At 37.0% G+C, this 10,961-nt stretch overlaps 1 pseudogene; it reads left to right on the top strand.

Annotated features, from left to right (window-relative positions):
• The first annotated feature begins 448 nt into the window (after nucleotides 1-448).
• Nucleotides 449-10,352, top strand: LOC122899241 (annotated as a pseudogene).
• Nucleotides 10,353-10,961: the final 609 nt, after the last annotated feature.

Raw genomic sequence — 10,961 nt, 5'->3', positions numbered from 1 at the left:
ATTGTACAGTGAGCTGAATGATACCAACTCCAGAAGAAAATGCTCACATCCTTATCCCTAGGACCTGTGAATACCACCTAACACGGCCATAGATGTGATTAAGTTAAAGATCTTGAGAGTTATCTGAGTGGACCTTAAATGCAATCACGTGTGTGCCTGTGAGGGAAAGGCAGAGGGAATTTTGAGACATACACAGAAGCAAAGGTGATGAGCGGAGAGATAGATACAACACCACAAGGCAAAGAATGCAACAGCTCCCAGAAGCTGGAAAAAGCAATGAACATATTCTCCCCTTTAGCCTTTGGAGGATTATAGCCCTGCTAAACCACTGATTTCAGATTCTGGGTCCCAATACCATTACGGAATAAATTTCTGTTTAAGTCACAGAGTGGCAATTTGTTACAGCAGCAATGCTGCTTCCCTCCCAAGCCAAAGAATAAGCTCGGGGATGTACAAATATTTTGTGAACGGAAGTGCTATACAAATACAAGCTCTCCTTACTGGTCACTTTACAAGGACCACCAAGACTGTTCAAATCGCCATCATCATGAATGAGTCCTCATGGAACAGAGGTAAGAGTTGTTCCTGGGGCTTTCCTGTATCTTTGTATGCCCCTCTCCTTAATCCTTCTCTTCCCATAAAGCTTAGTATTTCTTTTGGTTGTTGTGCGGATATTGCTAATAGTAGCAATTTCCAAAGAAAATGAAGTAGAACCACCTTAGCTCTTGTCTCTGAAATCTTGCCAGCAATTACTCTTCTCTTTATTCCAAGACCTTATATTAGTCCAGAATTTAGAGCAGATTTTCTCAATAGCAGCAAGATTGACATTTGGGACAAGACAATTCTTTGTTGTGGGGAATAGCCTGCATATTGTATGTTTAGCAGCAACCTTGTCCTTTACCCATTAAATGCCTTTAGTATTGCCCCATCAAAATGTCTCAGACAAAAAAGGCCAAATATTCTGAGGGCCAAAATGCCAGTCATCCCACCCATCCCCACCAGGTCAAGAACAACTTATTTAAAGAATGATCACATAGATGGGACAAATATCTGGCAGGGCTCTACTCCTGGTAGATAACCTCAATCTCCATTCACAATATATAAGATCTCTCCTAGACCTAAAGAAAGGATATATCTCTTAGTAGCCTACTGATTCATCATTAAGTTAGTCTTTTTGATCATTTCATCAGTGTTTTTTAAAGTATGATCAATATTCCATTTGTGGCAGAATCATTTGAGCTTCTTGTTGATCTACTGCGACACCCAGAAATTAGCACTGCATGTTTGTTGATGATTCTTTAATTTGTTAAAGACTGGTTTTGATGAACTTCAGAAGCTGAGTGGATGCTGTTCTTCATTTCGCTTTGTTCTGTAATCTGATCCTGGTTCTCCCAACAAAGTTTTTCACACATACTGTCAGTTGAACTCCCAACTGTAGATACTGCAACCTAGCTTCTGCCTTTAGTGACATCTCAGATCCTATATCCTCACTCATAGTACTGATGTATCACCTGTCTCTCCCCAGTAGTTCAATCTCCTTAGGTGTACTCTCAGACTTCCTTAGATGCGCATTCAGGTCTCTAGATTGAGAGCTGGCTAAACTACTCCTTAATATTGCTGCCCCAGCAATCTTTTTGTGTGGCCAAGTAGCCCAAGGTGGCATTAGCCCTTCTGTTAAGCCCTTGCCCTAGACAGTTAACAGCCCACAGAATCACAAGTAAATAGAAGTTCCTGATATGACTCTCTCAGTGACCCTTATAATAAGCATTCTCCTCCACCTCCCAGGATCTTCCCCTTGTGTGGCCTTCAGCTAAGACTCCCAGAATTTTACCAAAATCTTCCTTTTTCTGGTTTGAGTTAACCAATCTGAACTTATCCTGGGAACCCCAAAGCACTCCATCTAAGTATCCAAATAAAGGTATATTCCCAGGTCCTGCCTTGCTCTCTCTCTACCTGCACTCTGCCTTTACCTCCCTGCCTGACCCCTCTAGGTATGCAGAGTACTTTCTCCAGGACCTGTGACTAATAAACTTCTATTTCACTTTCTCTTATAGTCTTTTGTTGAAGTCACCTGACCTACCATTTGAAACCAGAGCTCTACTTAACAAATGTTAATTTAGCAAAGTCACAGCACTATGATTATCTCTATACAAATTAACCCTTGACTCTATCCAGTGTAGCAACTCTCAATCCTCCCAATTTTACCATTTTTGTGTATATGCTTAAAACCTAAATCCTGGCCTTGTTTTGCCTCTTTAACTCTAGAAAAACAATAGCCTAGACAGGCAAGAAACCCACTGATCTAGGCAGAGAAATGGCCAAGTTAAAGGAAACAGATCCTTCAGTATTCCCCATCTTGGTTGCCCCAAAAACCTTGGGGATAATCTTTGATATCTTTTTCTGCCTTATCTCTCATATTACATGATTTCATTTATACGAAATGTTCAAAATAAACAAATACACAAATATACTATATAACATCAATTATCAAATCCTATGGACTCAGCCTCTTAAATATCTCTTAATCAACCTCATTCTCTCCATCTAATATAGGGCCTTTGGATGTGCTGTTTCTTCTATCTTTTTAGTTACATTGCAGCCACTACACTGGGTTAGGTTAACCCATAATCATATTCCAAAATGCGTCAAAAACAAACTTACATGTCTGCCAAATGCAATTTAATATGAAGATGTCATTGATAAGATAAAACAATGGAAATTTCAAAACGCACCAATTTTACCACAGATTCAGTGCAATCTATCAGGATCCCAGCTGACTTCTTTGCATATATTGACACACAGATACTAAAATTCACATGGAAATGCAAGAGGATTCAGAGTAACCAAAACAATCTTGAAAACTGAACAAAGTTGAAGAATTCACAATTCGCAGTTATAAAACTTACTACAAAACTACAATAATTAAGACAATATGGTACTGCCATAAAGACAGACATACAGATGAATCTAATAGAACTGAGACTTAAAAAAACAAATATATGTGTCTATATTCAATTGATTTTTCAAAGGATATCAAGACAACTCGATGGGGCTAAAATAGTTTTTTCAACAAATAGATATCCACATGCAAAAGAATGAAGCAGATTGCCACCTTGCACCATACACAAAAATTAACTCCCTGTGTAACCCTAACATAAAAATTAAAACTGGAAAAAAAATTAAAACTGGATTATATAATCTAAATGTAAGAACCAAACTATAAAACACTTAGAAGAAAATAGAGGGAGTAAATCTTCACAAATTTGGATTTGGCAATTGTTTCTTATGACACCAAAAATATAAGAAACAAAAGAAAAAATAAGCTGGGCATCATCAAAATTAAAACTTGTGCTGAGAAATGACATCATCAATGAAGTAAAAAGACAACTCCCAGAATGGAAGATAATATTTGCAATTCATGTATCTTATAAGGGACCTATATCTAGACTATATACTCTTTATAATAAAAAGATAACTAACACAATTTTGAATAGGGCAAAAGATCTGAATAGACATTTCTCTAAAGAAAATACACAAATCACTGGTAAACACATGCAAAAAATGCTCAATCAGTAGTCATTATGAAAACCAAGTTAACATCACAAGGATGGCTATAGAATAAAAGACATAAAAATAAGTGTTATATAGAGAACAGATTGGTGGTTTCCAGAGGTAGGGGTTGGGGGTAGCTTAAGTGGGTAAAAGGTAAAAACTTCTAGTTATAAAATAAATAAGCCCTAGAGATGTAATGTGCAGCATGATGACTATAGTTAATAATAGTGTATTGCATATCTGAAAGTCACTGAGGACAGATCTTCAGATCACAAGAAAAAATATAACTATGTGTGATAATGGATGTTAACTAGACTTATTGTGGTAATCATTTTGCAATGTACACACACAACAAATTATGTTGTGCACCTGAAAAAATGTAATATGTCAATTATGTCACAATTTTTTAAAAGAAGTGTTAACAAGGATGTGGAGAAATTAGAACTCTCATATATTGCTGGTGGAAATGTAAAGTGGCACAACCACTTTGGATAACTGTCTAGAGTTTGTCACAGGGTTAAAAATAGGTATCAAATGACCCAGTATTTTCTAGGTATATACTCAAGAAAAACAAACATCCACACAACAATTTATACACAAATGTCTGTCATGTGGTACTCATAATAACCCCAAAATGTTATTCATAACAGTCTAAATGGGTCAGTTGATAGGATAACTAGGAATGAGGGCTCTGGAGTCCCAATATCTATATATTTAGATTCAAATTGTGGCTCTGCCACTTGGTCATCTTCTCTCTCTTTTCTGGTGGAGAAGATGAGGAGAAAGGGAAACCCTCTTACACTGTTGGTGAGAATACAAGTTGGTGCAGCCACTTTGGAAAACAGTGTGGAGATTCCTTAAAAAATTAAAAATAGAGCTTCCCTATGACCCTGAAGTTACACTACTGGGTAGTTACCCCAACGATACAGATGTAGTAAAAAGAGGGTCCATCTGTACCCCAGTGCTCATAGCAGCAATGGCCACAGTCGCCAAACTGTGTAAAGAACCAAAATGCCCTTCAACAGATGAATGGATAAAGAAGATATGGTACATATATACAATGGAGTATTATGCCTCCATCAGAAAGAATGAATACCCAACTTTTATATCAACATGGGACAGGACTGGAGGAGTTTATGCTGAGTGAAATAAGTCAAGCAGAGAGAGTCAAGTATCATATGGTTTCACTTACTTGTGGAGCTTAAAGAATAACATGAAGGATATTGGGAGATGGAAGGAGATGGAAAGGAGAAGTGAGTTGGGGGAAATCGAAGGGGGAGACAAACCATGAAAGACAGTGAACTCTGAAAAACAAACTGAGGGTTTTGGAGGGGAAGGGGTAGGATTGGGTGAGCCTGGTGGTGGATATTGAGGAGGGAACATATTGCATAGAGCACTGGGCGGGTGTGGTGCATAAACAATGAATGTTGGAACACCGAAAAAAATTTTTAAAAAAAGTAAAGCTCAGTTGTGAATCTTTTTTTTAAATGAGGAATGAAATTAGAACACATTGTATACTTGAAATTAATGTAATATTGTGTGTCAAATATACCAAAACAAAGAAAAAAACAGATCATAGTGTGGTTTAATAATCCTCATTCTTTTGCCTTTCTAATACTAAATTTGAGTTTCTGTACTTTTTATTCCAGTGGTAGCATATTTGTTTTTTCATGTAATATTTTCATTAGAATAGTTAAAATTTTATACTTTTTGTGATAATTACTTCTTTGCCCAGTGATTTTAGACATCTTTTTTCTAATTCCCAATCACATGGAGTTTTCAAGCTTTTGTTGTTGGTGTTGCTATTGATTTCTAATGTAATTGCATTTTGGGTTTTTTTGTTTGGTTTTGGTTTTTTTTTAAGAGTTTTTCTTTCTTTCTTTTTTTTTTTTTTTTTTGGAAAGGCAGAGAGTGAGGAAGGGAAGCAGGCTCTTTTTGGAAAGGCAGAGAGAGAGGAAGGGAAGCAGGCTCCCTGCTGAGCAGAGAGCCCAATGTGGGGCTCCATCCCAGGACACTGGGATCATGACCTGAGCCGAAGGCAGAGGATTTAACCCACTGAGCCACCCCGGCACCCCCACATAATTGCATTTTGGTCAGAAATGTGGCTTATAAATTAGATAGATTATAAATTGTAAATTAGATAGATTATATTAATTATATTGTCTAGTGTGAAGAGAGTTTTCAGAAAATCTTTTTAATAAATGTTCTATTTGTGCTTGAAAAAAAAAGATCAAATAATGTTTGAATCTTGTCTAATTTCTTAAGAGCTCAGGGGATATGAAATCTTTTTCATAGTTTTTTTTTTCCCTTTCCTTAAAATATCTGTGCATATTTCAGTTCTGCACTTAAGAATTATTTAAGGGGAGCCTGGGTGACTCAGTTGGTTAAGTGTCTGCCTTTGGCTCAGGTCCTGATTTCAGGGTCCTGGGATGGAGCCTGCTTAGCAGGGAGTCTGTTTCTACCCTTTCCCTTTGCCCCTTCCCACCCCCTGCTTGTGGTTGTTCACACTCTCTCAAATAAGTAAAATCTTTTTAAAAATTATTTAAGTAATATATAGAAATTAAAACATCAGAAGAATAGGAGAAGTCTCCCAACCTATTTCCATCCCTTAGGCTATCTATTCTACTTTTCAGGTTTCAGTTTTGATTATAGCTCTGAATAACAATTGTACCACTTTTATTTACATGTAAGTAAAAGATGAAAATTTTAATCATTTATAGTAACACTACTCCTTTCCTCCAATTTTGTAATTTTAGTTCTTCTACTGCTGAATAACTTTAAAAGACACTTAAAAATATTTTTCTCAACCAATTTTAGAAAATACCTTCACTTCCTCCTGAATTACCAGTTATTTTATTACTTAAAAAGTTTTCTTTCTAGAAATTGATCCATTTTACTTGTTGGCATAAAATTGTTCATAATATTTCTTTATAATCCTTATTTCTGTATAGTCATTAGTAAAGTTCCCTCTTTCATTTCAGATTCTAGTCATTCAATCTTTTTTCATAGGTTGATCCAGCCAAGTTTGTCAATTTTGTTGATCAGTTCAAATAACAACCCTTGGGATTCATTGATTTTTCTCTATTTTCTATTATCTCTTTTAATTTCTGCTCTAAATCTCATTTCATTCCATCCACTTCCTTTGGGCTTCTAGTCTTAAGCTGAAAGGTTATGTTGTTGATTTGTGATCTCCTATACTGTAGCCAATAGAAGCTAAACATATTATCCCTCTGAAGTATTGCTTTAGCTATATCCCATCATGGTAGGTTGTCTTCATTTTCATTCATTCCAATGTATTTTCTATTTCTCTTTTGATTTATTTTGACACATTGGTTATTTAGGAATGAATGTTTAAATTCCACATATTTATATATTTCCCAAATTACCTTATTTTTCATTGTGATTATTTTGCATGATTTTTAAAATCTTTTTAAATTTACTGAGGTTTGTCTTATGACCTAACATATTGCCTAACCTGAAGAATGCTCCAAATGCCCTTAAACAGGAAGCAAGTATGTCTGACTCTACATGGATAAAGGAAAAATTCCTCAGCTTGATTCTGTGATTTAAACAGCATGAAGCCTACTGGCCAGGGTTTGATTTGGGGGTTCAACACCAGCGGAGGGGCTCTCTCTTTCACAGGGAATTCACTTCTTACTACATGTGTTAAAAGTAACCTGTGGTTAGCTAAAAACAGTATTTATCAGCTTCTTTCATATCGTGGCATGCCAAAAAATGGTTTTATTTACAAGGCATACTGGAGTAAACGGAAGCAGCTCCTTGTACAACCTGGCTCTTCAAACCAACAGCATAACTACACAGAGGTGAAAGGAATACCTAAGCACACTCATATCTAGAGTGACCATATGCTCCAGGCTGCTTGTTGTCCAGGTATGACTACTAATTCTTGCTTTTTCGAAAACCTTCCAGCTGGGATAATGGAGTATATTTACTCTACCTATAACCTATCCAGGTAATACCAGCCACTACCACCAGGTTGGGAAGCCAAAATACAACACTACTCCCACCAAACGGTTCTCAACCCCAACTGCACATTATTTTACCCAGACAACTTATAAAAAGCCAGCACTCAGTTCTACCCTCCAGATTTTGACTCTAGGCATCTGCATGTTTAAAAGCTCTAGGGTTGATTCTTCTTTTTTTTTTTTTAAGATTTTATTTATTTATCAGAGAGAGAGAGGGAGCAAGAGCGAGCACAGGCAGACAGAATGGCAGGCCGAGACAGAGGGAGAAGCAGGCTCCCTGCCAAGCAAGGAGCCCGGTGTGGGACTCGATCCCAGGACGCTGGGATCATGACCTGAGCCGAAGGCAGCTGCTTAACCAACTGAGCCACCTAGGTGTCCCTCTAGGGTTAATTCTTTTGAGTAAGGGTTAAGAATCATATCACCTAGTTTGGATAGAGCCAACCATGCAGTATTTTATCATTCTACTTTCCTTAAGCAAAATAAGGAGAAACAAACTCTAGTCTGTCCATTTTATTCCTCTCCTGCTCCAACCCAACCCCAATTTCTCTCCAAACCTTAAGAGATAACCTTTGTTACTAGCCCCCATACTCAGAACTGGTGAGACCTCCATTTATTTTTCCACTCATCTTATGTGGTTGGTTTATGTTGGCACCAACGAACACCTATTGGTCACTACCTATCTCCTATCTTCCAAAAATACTAGAAATTGCTACTCTATTGATGGTACTGCTTCTTGTTTTCTAATATTGCTATTTTTGTCTACCTGTTTAGCATTTCTTTAGCCACTTTAATAGATTTTGGAAAAGGAAAAGGAAAGAAGTCTTCATCTCACCATTTTCAAAACTTTTTTTCATCATTTGATTTTTATAGGGAGCAATGTCTAGTTCTAATTATTTTCCTCAAGTACACTTTTTTGTTCTTAATACTCAGCAACAAACTTCATCAGCAATCAATTCCCATTTTCCATTTAAAAAAAGGGACACATCCCTTCTGAATCCAAGATAACACTGTCAATAATAGTATTGGTTAAAAGTTGTGACATGTCTATCTCACATCCAAATTGTCATTCAGGCTCTTATTACAGAGGATAAGTAGGAGCTTTTAAAAGTAAAAATTGAAGGTGAGGAGATAGCTTTGGATAAATATCCTGAGTTGTTTAGGTCTAACTTATATCTGATACTAAGTTTACACATAATCAGATGTTAATATCAAAATTAACAGAAAATGATGTTTTTAACAAATCTCCACTAACTTCATATAAGTACCTTTGTGGTCAGGGTATAAATCCCGAAGTCATAAAAACTACTGGTCTCTACCACCAGTAAAACTTAAGTATCTGCCACTAGTAAAATTCTTGCTCACCTTAGTTACACAACTGCTGATAAACTGTTCTGACTGGTGACTGGGGGAAAAGAAATCTGAAATTGGTATCAAATGCTCATAATGTTTCAACAATTTCTGAAGGATTAATAAATTTGGACCCCTCATCACTTAATCCCACCAAATTCAATGCACAAAATTCCAGTATAAACAAGTAATTTAAATAGAACCTCCCAGCACAGACTGGGAGCTGAGTGGAGGAGGAGGAGATGGCTTCCCAGACTCCTCCCCTGACCCCCAAAACCCAGGGAGCTTGGCCAGAATTCCTGGAGCTTGGCCAGGTTGAAGACCTGCCCCCACTTTCCAATCTGCTGATTTGGGTCCTACTTTACTGACAAGACCTGGATAACCAACACTTACCAGAATGCCCCACCTATTCTTCCAAGGCCATCACAGCAGACAGGAAGCAGCAATGTGAATGCTTTCAGACCTGCTTACAGTTCATTTTCTTCAAGATATGGTGCCTGTGGAAATGCATTTTATGGAAGCTATAGACCTTATAGTTATGGAGATAATGGGCTTGGCTATAACCGCCTCTGTGTGATGATCTGCCACCTAGATTTGTTCAGCAAGCTGAAGAAAGCAGCAGAGGTGCTTTTCAGTCCACTGAAGTATTGTGCATGTATTTGCATCTGTGAGTATGATGATGGATGCTACCTTTTCAGATGTCTGTATGTTTCGGGGCTGTATTGGATGTAGCAAATCATTTTTCCCAATTAAAAATACATTTCACAAAGGGTTTTTCAGCTTTTGCTTTAGTTAGGACTATAAGGTATCTTTACAAACAGTTGCAGTGGATGATAGTTTAAGAAGAGGCTCTGAATGAGGACCTTTGGGAAGAAAGTGAAGGAACTGTGGCTTGCCTTGATGATGAGGTCAGAGCAGCTAACTTAGCAAAATCTCAGCCAACGTTCTTATTCTTTGCGATTATTCTTAGTAGTCCTTACCTCATCTGGAAAATGCTGTCTACCCATAATGATGAAGTAACAATATGAACTGGGCAAGTGGTGAGGATGATCACATAGTTGCTAGAGAATATGATTTTGCTGCTGTATCTGAAGAAATTTCTTTCCATGCTGGCAATATGCTAAACTTAACCTCTCAAAGAAAGCAACCCAAAGTGCATGGCTCGCTTCTGACTAGTCTTGATGGTCAAACAAGACTTACACCTCGTAATTACGTCAAAAGTCTTGGTAAGAAGTACAGAAGCAGTGGAATCCAGCAAAATTTCCAAGCAGCAACAATCTTACCAATGCAACACTAATTAAAGTAGCCACAGCTGCTGATTCTTTGGATGAAATGGAATCTGCCTTTGAATCTGTTTTTGTTGAAAGTAATAAGGTTCCAGTTGCACCTGATCCCACTGGGAAAGGAGGAGATAAACAAGATCTTTGGTATCTTTCATGTTTGCCTGCAACTGAACTATACTTTTAAAAAATTCTTTCAAAAAAATTAATCTACAATCCAATGAATACATTGTTAATGGCTATCCCAGGTGTTCTACTGCTAGAAATTATGAAAGTTAAACACTAGTGTGTTGGTCTAGCGACCTGGTTACATTTTACAAGTTGTTTCACCTAGATTTTAAGATTATGGAGACTGCTACCGTTTTCATCTTAATTTGAAAGTAAGATTGATGAACTATAGAACACAGTTTGCTACAGTAGGGGTCTTTAATGCTTTTTAAAGTTAGAGCTTAATTGGTTTGGAATCCTTAGAAATCAAGTGATAACATAAATATGAGAACAAAGGGCTACTTTTTTTTTTTTAACAACTTTAAACTGAAGAAAAATGTTCTGATCTGTGTTAAATAAATAAATAAATAAACAGAACCTTAGAGATGGCTATAACCAAATCAAGTTCTTTAATGTTAAGGCTGCTGGTTGGCAGCCTATATAATAAAAGGTCACTGTGTCAAAACTAGTGACATCAAAACTATACACTCCTTTCCTTCTTCCCATATTTTATTTTTTAAAAAGATTTTATCTATTTGACAGATAGAGATACAGTGAGAGGAAACACACGCAGGGGGAGTGGGACAGT

This window comes from Neovison vison, chromosome 2, assembly GCF_020171115.1.
Source record: "Neovison vison isolate M4711 chromosome 2, ASM_NN_V1, whole genome shotgun sequence".
Taxonomy (NCBI): Eukaryota; Metazoa; Chordata; class Mammalia; order Carnivora; family Mustelidae; genus Neogale; species Neogale vison.
The sequence above is the reverse complement of the archived record's forward strand: the minus strand, read 5'-3'. Positions and strand labels throughout refer to the sequence as shown.